Source organism: Curcuma longa, chromosome 9 (assembly GCF_044706935.1).
Source record: "Curcuma longa cultivar G26 ecotype Majalengka, Jawa Barat chromosome 9, ITB_CL_G26_1.1, whole genome shotgun sequence".
In the NCBI taxonomy this organism is placed as follows: Eukaryota; Viridiplantae; Streptophyta; class Magnoliopsida; order Zingiberales; family Zingiberaceae; genus Curcuma; species Curcuma longa.
In genome coordinates this window covers 10,160,853-10,173,135 of record NC_133869.1, presented here as the reverse complement: position 1 = coordinate 10,173,135, position 12,283 = coordinate 10,160,853, and the positions used below count along the sequence as shown (strand labels likewise).

The window sequence follows — 12,283 nt, the reverse complement described above, 5'->3', positions numbered from 1 at the left end:
AAAAATATAATATTTTATTAAACTGCACATGAAGATTTCAAAAATTTTCATTTTACATATTTACTTTTCATAATATCAAAATCATACAGTACATTCTTATTATATATATATATATATATATATAAATTAATTACTCTGTAAAATTCAGATTTGAAAAAATAAATACAAAAAGCTTTGTAATTAATTTTGATTTAAAGTAATTTGTAACTAATTTCATTCAAAATGATGGGATAAAACTGAATCTATATCATTGAAAAATAGAATATTTTTAAATTTAAAAAGTTTAAACAATTTATTAGGAATATTGATGAGCGAGTATCACATATAATGAATTAATGATAAATTTTTATAAGTTATCAAATTTGATTTAATAAGAATGAAGGAGAATGAGTGTAATGGAAATGATTTCAATATTATAAAAATATTAAAAAATAATAATATGAGTAAAAAATAAAACTATCTCTCCTGAGTGACCGAAATAAAAAAAATTCTTCTCAACAAATAACAACATGAGCGTGTCTTCTCCTTCTTAAAAATTAATTAAAAATAATTTCATTCCTCTTGTATCATTGATTTCATAATAAAATATAGACAGATATATTAGATACAGAATACTCTTGCATGGAGGATATATATATATATATATTCTTTCATGATTATAGAAAATCAAGATTGCTTTTCTGCGTGATAAGTCTGTGCGCGACCCGTGCACGACTCTATGATCCATCGGCGTTACCGCCGTCTCGACTGCGATCGACGCGCCACTCACTGATGCTTTGACCGATATCGAATTTCGATTGGATAGTGATAGGAAACAGCCGTCCCCTATTGGGTATCTATTGTCGACAACGATCGAGTCGGATTCCGACCGAAATTCCATCGGATTCCGACCACTATCCGATCGGAATCCGACGTTGGACAGAGCGCCAGTGAACGGTGCGTCGATCGTGCTTAAGGCGGCGACCGACGGTGGCTAGGCGGTGTGACAAAGGCGACGACAGTGACAGTGGGTCACGGATGTCGCGCATGGATCGCGAATTTTTTATCACACAGCATAGCAATTCCCTATAAAAAAAACTAAATTCGGCTACACAGGGGCTTAATTGCTCCTTTAATTTCTTCTATCAAGAGTAGCATAGAAATAGAAATGATAGTGACTTTTTATTAAAATAGTAAGGTGTAGGGATCTATATGCGTGAAAAACCGATTAAACCGCATATAACGCAGCGGAAAACAGGATCCCTCCAGAAGATCCATGCGAAAAACATACTCGTTTGACGATTCTACATACTAGAATCGAGTTTACCTTCGATGCGTGCTCTTCGCAATCCCGACAGTAACTCTTTGCCTTCAAGGTCGTCGGATCTCAGCACGATCAGTGTGTTCGCGCCTCCACGGTATCCACACGAACACTGAGATGGAGAAGAACCAAACTGTGGTGCTAGCCACAAGAGAGGTTCGGCCAAGAGAAGAAGAAGAGAAGAAGAGCAAGAGCAAGAGCATCCAACAACCCCTTCATCAAGAGCCTCTCACCCCTTTTTATATCCCACCATGAGATATGAAGGATGAAGGGTTTTCTTGACCTTTTAGTAATCCACGAAATTAATACTTTATTAATTCTCATGCATCTCATGCATGAAGATCTTTCTCCTCTTTTAATGAAGATCATGCATCTCATGCATGATAATCTTTCTCTTCTTTTAAGGAAGATCATGCAGCTTTTTAATGATCATGCATCTTATGCATGATACCCTTTTAATCAAATTCGAATTTGGCTTGTGTGACTTAAATCCAACTCGAGTCTCACACAATCTGAGTTGACTTGAGTCCAACTCGAGTCCAACTTAATTCGAATTGACACTAAGGGCTAATTTTAACATAAGGGACATATAATTATTATATAATTGAGATGTAACGACACGGTATTATTACAAAGAGGAGGTGGCAAACAGTATGTGTCCTTTTTAGCAAGGACCAAGGACAGGAGATTAGTTAGTAGGACAGTTAATTGTGATGAAATAGAATTATCGAAATAGAAAAGAATTAAATTTTGATGAAATTAAAATAATATTTTTTTTCATCGTGGTCAATTATAATTTCTTGATTTATTTTTTGATAGTCGTGAAGTCGATCGTGTAAAGTCGCTAGCATGATGAATTTTATCTTTTACTGAAAAAATGGACAATGATAATGATTATCTCATACATCTCTTTAACAATTCGATAAGAGATAAATTATGACGATGGAATAATTTTTTTTTATAGGAAGGATTTTATTCCTTAAATGAAAGATTCGATTCCTACTTTTATACCATCAGTTTATAATTATACAAAAGGTGAAATGAGAAAGAAAACTTTTTTAAAACATGATATTGTATTTTTATTACTTTTGAACAATATTCTACTCTTTGTTTCTTTATCTATGTATATATATATATACAATATGCTATTATATATTGATAAATTAATATTAATATTATATATAGTAAAATTATATTTGATTATTTACGACTAAATAATAACGAATTTATGACAAAATTAAAAATAAAATTTTAATTTGAAACTGATATCATTTATTCAAATTAAAAATGGATTTACAAATGATTTTATAATTTTTCTCTAAAATTAGAAATGAAATATTTTTGTTTTAAAATCAATAATGAGGGTTTTCATAAGGGGATTTTTTAGACAGAATTCTATATCTTAAACTTTGTTTAGAGACAATAATGTACTATGACATGACATTATGAATAGTCTTTGATGTTAACATTGAATGCATCAAGGTGTCAATATAGCATTTAGTGTTCATTTCTCACTCATATTTGACGACAAATTGTCTCGACCCCATCGTCAACATTTTATTTTTAGTCCTTAAGTCTCAATTCAAAAAAATCTCATTTCAATGAAAATATCTTCTATCTTATAAAATTCATAATCTTTTCAATATATTTCTAATATAAAACTTTAGTTGTAATTCCAACAATCCTCCTCTTAAACGAAGGACCACTATACAATCGAAGTCTGCTTGACATCCGATCTCTTAACCCACTAGACCTCCTTGCCTCGATGTTCAGTCCTATTGATCCATCAAGACTACTTAGTATCCAGTCCAACTGACTTACTAGAATTTACTCTGCCTCAAGAGCTTATCATGGATTTTATTGGGAGCTCCTTACCATTATCTTGATGATAGGGGCCTCCCCTGAGAGTCCTCACATAACTCCATATATACCATGACTCTGATATAAATTGTTAAGTCCTTGGGACTTACATCCAAAGGAGTCAAGTTTAGAACAACAAAATATCGTTGAAGGAAGGTCACAACACTACACTACCACCATACTTTTTGATAGAAGCAACTTCACATACTGAAAGAGTCGTATCGAATACTACCTAAGAACTGAAATAGATATGTGGTTCTTTGTAACTAAGGGTTTCTCTGAGCCAACAGATGAAAATGAAAAAGTATTAGAATCCACATGATGGTCCGCAGATCAAAAATGAAAGTCACAAGCAAACGCCAAAGCGGTAGTTACCACTTTTTCGTCAACCAAATGTAGAACTTCATAATGAAGGAATGTGAAACTGTGAGTTAACTTCATGAATGGTTTAAAGAACTTCATGCCATCGAAGAAAAGTTAGAGAATAGAGATCTCATCAGGTATGCCTTGAAACCTTTTCCTAGAGACTCATTGTGGTCATCCATAGTGTTAGTACTGATGGAATCAAAATATCTCTACAATGGTATGATATTGTCCACTTTGGACCAAGCCCTCATGATTTTGTTCTTGGCTCTCCCCCAAAAGGCCTCATATCAATGGAGATACTTTCCATCCTTTTAAACACATGATCTTTTCCATGTATTTTAGATGTGGGACTATGTTTGCACCCTTGCAACCCAACAATCCCCCCCTCAAACAAAGGACCACAGGCCTCCCTCAAACGTCGTTTTTGATGTCTGAATCCTTGACCCACTAGGACTTTCTGCCCCTCGGTCCACCCAACCTACTAGGACTTCCTGCCTAGCCGCAACTTTTTCTGCCCCTCGGTCCACCTCCTTCCTGCCCTCGATCCACCCGACCTACTAGGACTTCCTGTCTAGCCGCAACTAGGACTTCTTCGGTTCATGACCTACTAGGACTTCTCCCCTCGGTCCACCCGACCTACTAGGACTTCCTTAGCCGCAACTAGGACTTTCTGCCCCTCGGTTCACCCGACCTACTAGGACTTCCTGCCTGGTGTCTGGTCCTCTTGATTCAAACACGGGAGCACCCACTTCCTTTGTTTAAGGTTCAACCCACATGGTTAAATCCAGATCATGGCTCATCCGGTGGTTAGTCCGGTGAAGAGCGATCTCGCTCTGATACCACTTGTTAGTACCGATGGAATCAAAATATCTCCACAATGGTATGATATTGTCCACTTTGGGCCTAAGCCCTCATGGTTTTGTTCTTGGGCTCTCCCCAAAAGGCCTCATACCAATGGAGATAATTTTCATCCTTTTAAACCCATGATATTTTTCATGTGTTTTAGATGTAGGACTATGTTTGCACCCTTGCAACCCAACACATAGTGGATGCCTACAAAATTTCAAAAGACTTATCAATTATTAAACTAGATGAATTATTTTATGAATTTGAATTGCATGAACAAGCTAATACAAATCATAAGGAGAAGGGTATAACTTTGGTTGCACATGAAATTAAAAGGGCAAGAAAAAGGGTAAAGAGAAGAAAAAGGAAACGATAGAAGAAATTTCATCTGAATCCAATCAAGAAAGCGATAGTGAGGAAGAGAGTTCGTCAAGTGAGATAACAAATTTTGTAAGGAAAATGATGAGAAAATTTTAGAAATTCAACAAGAAGGATGTCAAGAAGATCTTAAATGATAACAAGAGGAAAGGTAAATCTATGAAAAAAAATCCAAATTTAAAACTGATATGGTTTACTTTTAAGTGCAAGGACACTTTAAGTCCGAGTGTCCATAAGTAAAGAAGCAGGAGGACAAATTTAAGAAGAAGAAGAAGCAGGAGGGCATAATTGTCACGATTCGGGAGATAGCCGTCCGAAAAATTTCGGTAGCACCTCCCCTGTATCCATAACAATTCCTTGAATACAAATATGAATATACTCGGCCACATGCGGCCGGACATATGGACTACACGTCCAATCATACCCACACAAGTAAACATAACAGTTAATGAACTCTACCTATAAGGCCCACACGACCACATGCAATCAGCCCAACACATGTACTAAAAATCGAAATGCGTAAGCGAAAATATGACAAGTACAACTTATGAAATCACGAGGAAGTCGAAACCCGTAAATACGGAAATCCACATGAGATGAACATTCATGCAATGGAAAAACACGACAAAACCACATCAGTGTATATAATCTATCTACAACCATATCGAATGTGATAAATTTTAATACAACCAAATCGAACTATGACTAACAATTAAATTAACCTAATAAATTCTCTGATGTGAGATGGAAGCATCCGGCAGATCCCTAGCATCATCTGTAAGCTCCTACCCGGTATCTGAGAAGATAGAAAAATCCCAGGGTCCAAAGAGGTGAGTACAAAATACTCAGTGGATAATATAGAAAGATAGTGCATGACAAATAAATAAAGATAATAAAGATACATACCAAAACTCAGCAAGGTATCAAACCTATCTCTGCAGGTAGTAAGCAACTAGAATAATCTCATGTAATGCATCATATGAATGACATGTCAAACAGAGTGCAACAATCAAGAATCAAACAATAAATAATCAAATGCAGGATCAGTGCGGTCCAATACGTATATATAACATGCACATGATGCGCGTATGCATGATGCAACTGCCCCACTCGCTACAGCACTCGTGCAAGCATCTGAGACTGGGAATGGCCGGCATCGGGGGATCAGTACTCCGCGCCCTACAATCAAGTAGTTCGGTGATCCAGTAGCTATGATAAGCTACGTATCCTATGACCGATATCTGTCCTCTAATACTCTCTGAGTACCACCCCTATCCGGTGTCGGGATCAGATCATCGACTCGGCTGCGTACACTGCCATACAGCCATCGACTGCGTGCACTGCCATACAGTCGCCATCATTATGATGGAAATAGGGTATAAAACCACCTATATAAATATAGCACTACAGGTCAACTACCATCACGATAGACCCAACTTCATTGGGATTTACAATCGTTTATTATACATCATGATAAGATGTTCAAATCATTGTAATCAACACCTACCTTACAAATCAACAAGTGTAGGTATAGGTCATAATTATCTCAAATATCATAAGAAAAGAACTATAACAATAATTATCACAATTGTCATAACCAGAGTAGAAGCACAGTCAGGAATATTAATCCAAGGTCAACAGACATAAGGTTAAGCAAGAGATAATCATGAGTACAGCTAAAGTATCCAGATAGCAAGGAACAGGAGTACGATAAGGCATAAAATTATCAATGATAGAAAGTAACATGCACTGGGAAAGAACTGAACCTGTGTTGACCAAACACAGGGATTACCCATCTGAATTAGATGCTCGTCAACAATAGCACTCTCAAATACGAAACTCCGTATAAGCAGGAACAACTCAAAGTCCTGCAATTTACAACATAATACACTAATTACCCTATCGTATTAAATTAAGATAAAGTATATCCTAACCCAACATTTAGATTGATCCAACCAATCCAGTTTAACTTAATCCCAAGGTTAAACACAACTTAACCACAATTCAACCACCTTAGAATTCGATTAAACTAATCAATTTATACTGGAATTCACCCTTAGCTTAAATTATATTTAACCTAACCTAACATATCCATAATACCCAATAATCAACTCATCATTTTCAAATAATCCAATTAAACTGATTAACTAAATATTAAATAAATTTTCATTCCCTTATTTAGTTAAATTAATTGTTTAACTAAACTTTAATCTAATTCAATTACATAACTTAACTAATTTAACTCTAAATCCAACAAAAACAAAACCTAATAGAAATTAAGCCTAACAAAACTCTAACCCTCACTCAATTCCTCACCCCACAGTCACCTCTATCCATTACAATTGGAACACGATCACACAAACCTCTCAACAACATCAATCAGAAAGAAGGAAGCAACAAAGGGACGCAGCATCAAACCCTAGATCAAGAGAACACTGACCTCTTCCTTGATTTCTTTTATTACCTTGTTGCTTATATACAAAAGGGAAATTTCGCCGGCGCTGCTTCAGTGGAAAAGGAAGAAGAGGGGAGCCGGCGGCGTCGGGCTTCACGCGGCAGAGGGGCGACTGGCCGGGCGGCGTCGGTGTGCTTTTGACGGTGGCCGGTGCTGGGGAGAAGAGGAGGAAGAGGTGAGGTAAGGGCGGCGGCGGTAGACGGTGGAGAAGGAAATCAGCGGCGGTGGCTCTCAGCTCTGGGGAGCAGCTTCGGCGGAGGGTGCACGGCGCGGAGAGAAGATCACCGGCGGCGGAGGAGGGAGAGAGCAGGGGTGGCTAGGGCTCGCGTAGGCGCGAAAAATCCGACGAAACCTTCGGTCGGTTCGCGCGCGAGGAAGAGGTCACGGGCAGAGGAAAAGGTCGCGTGGTTTTTAGTTATAATAAGGAATGTACAGTGTTTTCAAATCGGGGTTTTAGGAGTTAGTTTATCTGGTTTAAATTTAAATCGAACCATATTAACTTTTTGATTTGCTTGGTTCACCAATCAGATGATCTCCGATTTGATCCAACTCAATTTTATTGGATTCGTCTTCGTAAGACAAATTTTTTTCTATCTATTTTATTTTATCGAAACCTCTTCCCATACGGACCAAACCAACTTGGTTCACTTTGGTTCAATCTTGGTTTGTTTGGTTCACTAACCAAACGATCTCTGATTTGATCCAATTTGGTTTCGTCGATCTCGTCTTTGCAAGATGAGTCCCATTCTCCCGTATCTTATATTTAATAACCTAATGGATTTCTATTTTTATGATTTACAAGTTTAGTCTAATTGTCTTATTAAATAAATTAGAGTTTACTTAATTAAACCTAATCCACTCTAGGTTTAACATAATTAGCCTTCCTAATCTTCCCTCAAATTTTTGGTATTTTACAATAATACATGCTTCATTGATCAATCTAGATATCGAGGATAGAAAGACATCATCATACATTATAGTAGCCACGAAAATGTTAGGTTGGATTTCGACTGTCTCGTCACTTGGATAGCAATGATGCATTGTTAAATATCGCTCATTGCTTATGTTTCTAAAGTGGTTTAGACATATTACCAACATTATGAGAACATATTAAGTCACACACAAAGGACAAGATACTTCGGAGATTGATTGATTTTAATTTGATTAAAATATGGTCTAAATTAGATTAACTGAGTTAGACTTAAATGAATCTAATTAGATTATTAGATTAAGTCTAATTTAAATTACACTCATTTAGATTAGACTCAATCACATTCCTCACCCAGTAACCCCATCCTTTTTCATCTTCCACGGCATCTCATAAAAATGGCAACAAAGCTTAAACCTAGAGATCTAACATCACCACAATCCGTTTCCTCTAGTTTTGGTGTAATCCAACGTAGCGACAACACAATAAATGAGAGAGATAAAGAAAATCTTGATCATTTCTAGGACCATACCTTATCAACTATTCAACTCTACTATTCCTATCTTTCTGGGATCTTATGTACACATGATTAACTTTCTATGTTTCTAGGACCATACATGATTAAAAATAGTAAAAAAAAATTCAATAGTTAAATATGAAAAGTCAAATAATTTTAAATTAGGAAGCCTTTACACCACAAAACCGCTTTTTAGTACAAAATTCTTTAAATCAAAATTAATATAAAAACCATAAGCGGTACCTAGCAATGAATAGTTAACACTATATTTTGTCATGAAAAACAAAGGTAAACAAACACAAGATCTATACATTGACATCAAATCTAAGTTTTTTAATAAATAAATAAATAGACTGATTTTTTTAATGAAAAAAATACTCACTTTCAATAGTACTATTAAAACTTTTAAGAAGAATTATTAAAAAAATTATGGAGCCTTAAAATGTCGGCATGTCACGTGCTCTATCAATCTCATGGTGCGTTATCAATTTAAGTCTCATTTAGTGTGGCTTCGAACTTATTTATTATTTTTTAAAATAAAAAAAAATATGTTTTTAAAAAGTATAGATACGTACTCCAATTCAACCACCGCAACCCTCCGATCCTCTCACCGCTCATCTCCCTCGCTAGCTAGCTACTGCTCTATAAAGAGACCGCTCGATCGATCCATCGCCCAAGCATTCTCATGCAGACCTCGCTAGCTCTCCTCGATCGCCTCTCAATGGACAACAAGAAAACCTCACCTCCTAGTAAACTAGGGTTCAAAAGAGGCACTTGGACTGCTGCTGAAGACAAGATCCTACTGGACTATGTAGCAGCTCATGGCGCAGGCAAGTGGGTGAAGGTCTCCAAAACTTCAGGTGATCTCTTCATCTCTCTCAACATCTTAATTATATAATTTAAGGATTGAGGTAATTAATTATGTATCTCTGATTGGTGTTGGGGTTTTGCATTAGGCCTGAATTAGTGTCCAAGAAGCTGCCGGCTTCGATGGCTGAACTACTTGAGGCTAGACATCAAGAGGGGGAACATATCGGAAGCGGAAGAGGATCTCATCGTCAGGCTCCATAAACTCTTGGGAAACAGGTGCATGGCTGAATTATGCATGTGTGTTTGTATGTTTACGGACTGATACTTCTCGCATCGTCATTCAAGTTGGAACAACGTTAAAACTCGCAGGTGGTCTCTGATCACCGAGCGACTGCCCGGTAGAACAGATAATGAGATCAAAAACTACTGGAATACTGTGTTGAAGAAGAAGCTCGAAGTCAAGTCGGGCACGGCCACGACCACGGCCACGGCCATGGCCACAGCCAAGTGCAGGAGCACAACTCGCTCGACTGAATTAAGTGAACATGACAATAGAAAAGAGTGCATAGAAGCAGCAGTGATCAGTGAAGACAAGATACAAGATGCTTCTTCCTCACATTCGATCGAAGAACGGGATGTTTTCGAGCAACTAGAGAACTTTGAGATCGACCAACTCTGGCCGCCGACAGGCGTATTCGACTTCGAACAAGATGCCGGAATTTGGGGAGGTGCTGATTCTGCAGTGTTTTTTGGTGATGGTAATTTCTTCATGTAGCCGTACGTACGTGTGCAATTTCATCCTCAAACGCATGTATGAATAATATATGATCTTAATTATCGTTTTGAAAGTTTCCTGCATGTCTTGATTAACTGAATGCATGTTTTACGTGACATTATTTTTTATATTATGATCGAACAGATACATATATACGTACGTAGATGTTATCATCCCAAATAAAATGGCTGACCGTCAAGAATCTACTATATATATATAAATATCCACTCTGTGATTTCAGATAGTTGTTGTTGCTATTTCGATTTTTTTATCATTTTATATTCATTTGCATGCATCTGTATTTTTTTTAGCCAAGTTAACAGCAATATAATCAGCTAGCGTAGAAAAAAATTAAAAACTTTTACCTACGCAGATTGAAATATATATTAAACTAAAGTTAGTTTTCTTTTGTTTTTTTTGGTAGTATGGTTATTTAGATTTTGAGTCAATAACATAGGATAACGAAGCTATTGTATAAAGATATATTTAGCAGATCAGAAAGATATATTTTGAGTCAATAATCTTACTGCGTACGTAGGTAGAGAAAAATAGATTTTAATAATTACTAATGAAATTATTATACAAAGCAATAAAAATTTCAAAATATAAAATTCGGGAATAATAATTTTATCATATTTTATAATTATAAGCTTTTATTTTATTTACGGCTGTAGCGACCTCCAGGCCGCATGCCACCTTGTGGCTTACCTCTCACGGATATAAAAAAACTATTAAAATTTTAAATTAATAAAAATTATACTAACCAAATTATTGAATATGAAAAGATCGAGGGAGTTAAGTTAAAGTCGAATTGGATTCTAATTTAATCCATCATATTGAATAGTCATAGAAATAAAATCATGTGAATTTAAAAACGAGTGATTAATTTGGATTTGATTTCCTAAGTAAATTAAATTTTAAATATTCAATCAGTTTAAAATAAATTAAAATATTTTAGAAGAAATTTTTTCCCCTTTTTTTTTCTTTTTCTTTTTAATCCCATGGGTTTCTTTCCACACACGCCATGCCGTGCAACGCAACACAATGCCGATAGAAAAAGAATAAAAGATGAAATATAAACCAGGGCCGTCTCAAGGTTTTATGAGACCCTAGGCTAAAATTTTTTTAGACCTTTAATATTTTTTTTTTAAATATAAAATTTTTCCTCATATATCCTTTTTCATTCGTACTTGAGATTGACAGCGGATTTAAAATATTTTTTAAATAAAATATTAATTTAAAAATAGTTTTTATATAAAATTTAGTTTTCTAGATATTAATTTAAAAATAAATTTTTATATAAAATTTAATTTTCTAGCATTTTGAGATACAAAATTATTAATTAAAATTTTATATTTAAATTTTGTTAATAAAATTTTTCCAATTGATAAAATTGTTAAATTATTTAATCTTTCTTGAGATATTGTTGAACGTAAATAATACTTTATTAAGATATTATTTTTAGAATGATGCATCAATTCAACCATACATGCAACAACTTCTCATGCATTTAGGCGTGAGCAGTGCATCAAATGTACAAAGCGGTATCAAATTCTCATGCGTAACCATATAGGCATGATGTAGCCCCTGCAAAAATTGAAGCATCGTGATCTCACGAAACAAACACGTTATTCGATTGATATAAAAAAAATCATTAAAATAAATTTTTTTAATAACAATGGCCCCAATTTTATTAAGGCCTATGCCTTGAGCCGACACTGATATAAACTATGATCAACTATCCAATCCGCATGGCGATCGATATGCGAACGTAAAAAATAAAGAGAGAGATGAGTTTTTCTTATTTTTGACATAGCAAGTCTCCTATTGGGAGGCCCACATAATGAACTATTAATTTGGCAGTAGAGCACGTCTTTGATAATTGCATCGTTGTACCTGAGTTGCAAGAGCTCTTAGTCATATGGATAATTCAATATGTACTAATAGCACCTTTTTTTTATGATTTCTTTCTCCTTGTTCAAGGACCACAACACATGGGTAGAGTCACGAATTATAAAATATCTGGACTAAAACAAAAAAAAAAAAAA

The 12,283-nt window shown here is 35.4% G+C and overlaps 1 pseudogene; it reads left to right on the top strand.

Annotated features, from left to right (window-relative positions):
- Positions 1–9,335: 9,335 nt before the first annotated feature.
- Positions 9,336–10,235, top strand: LOC141834385 (transcription factor TT2-like; annotated as a pseudogene).
- The last annotated feature ends 2,048 nt before the right edge of the window (positions 10,236–12,283 follow it).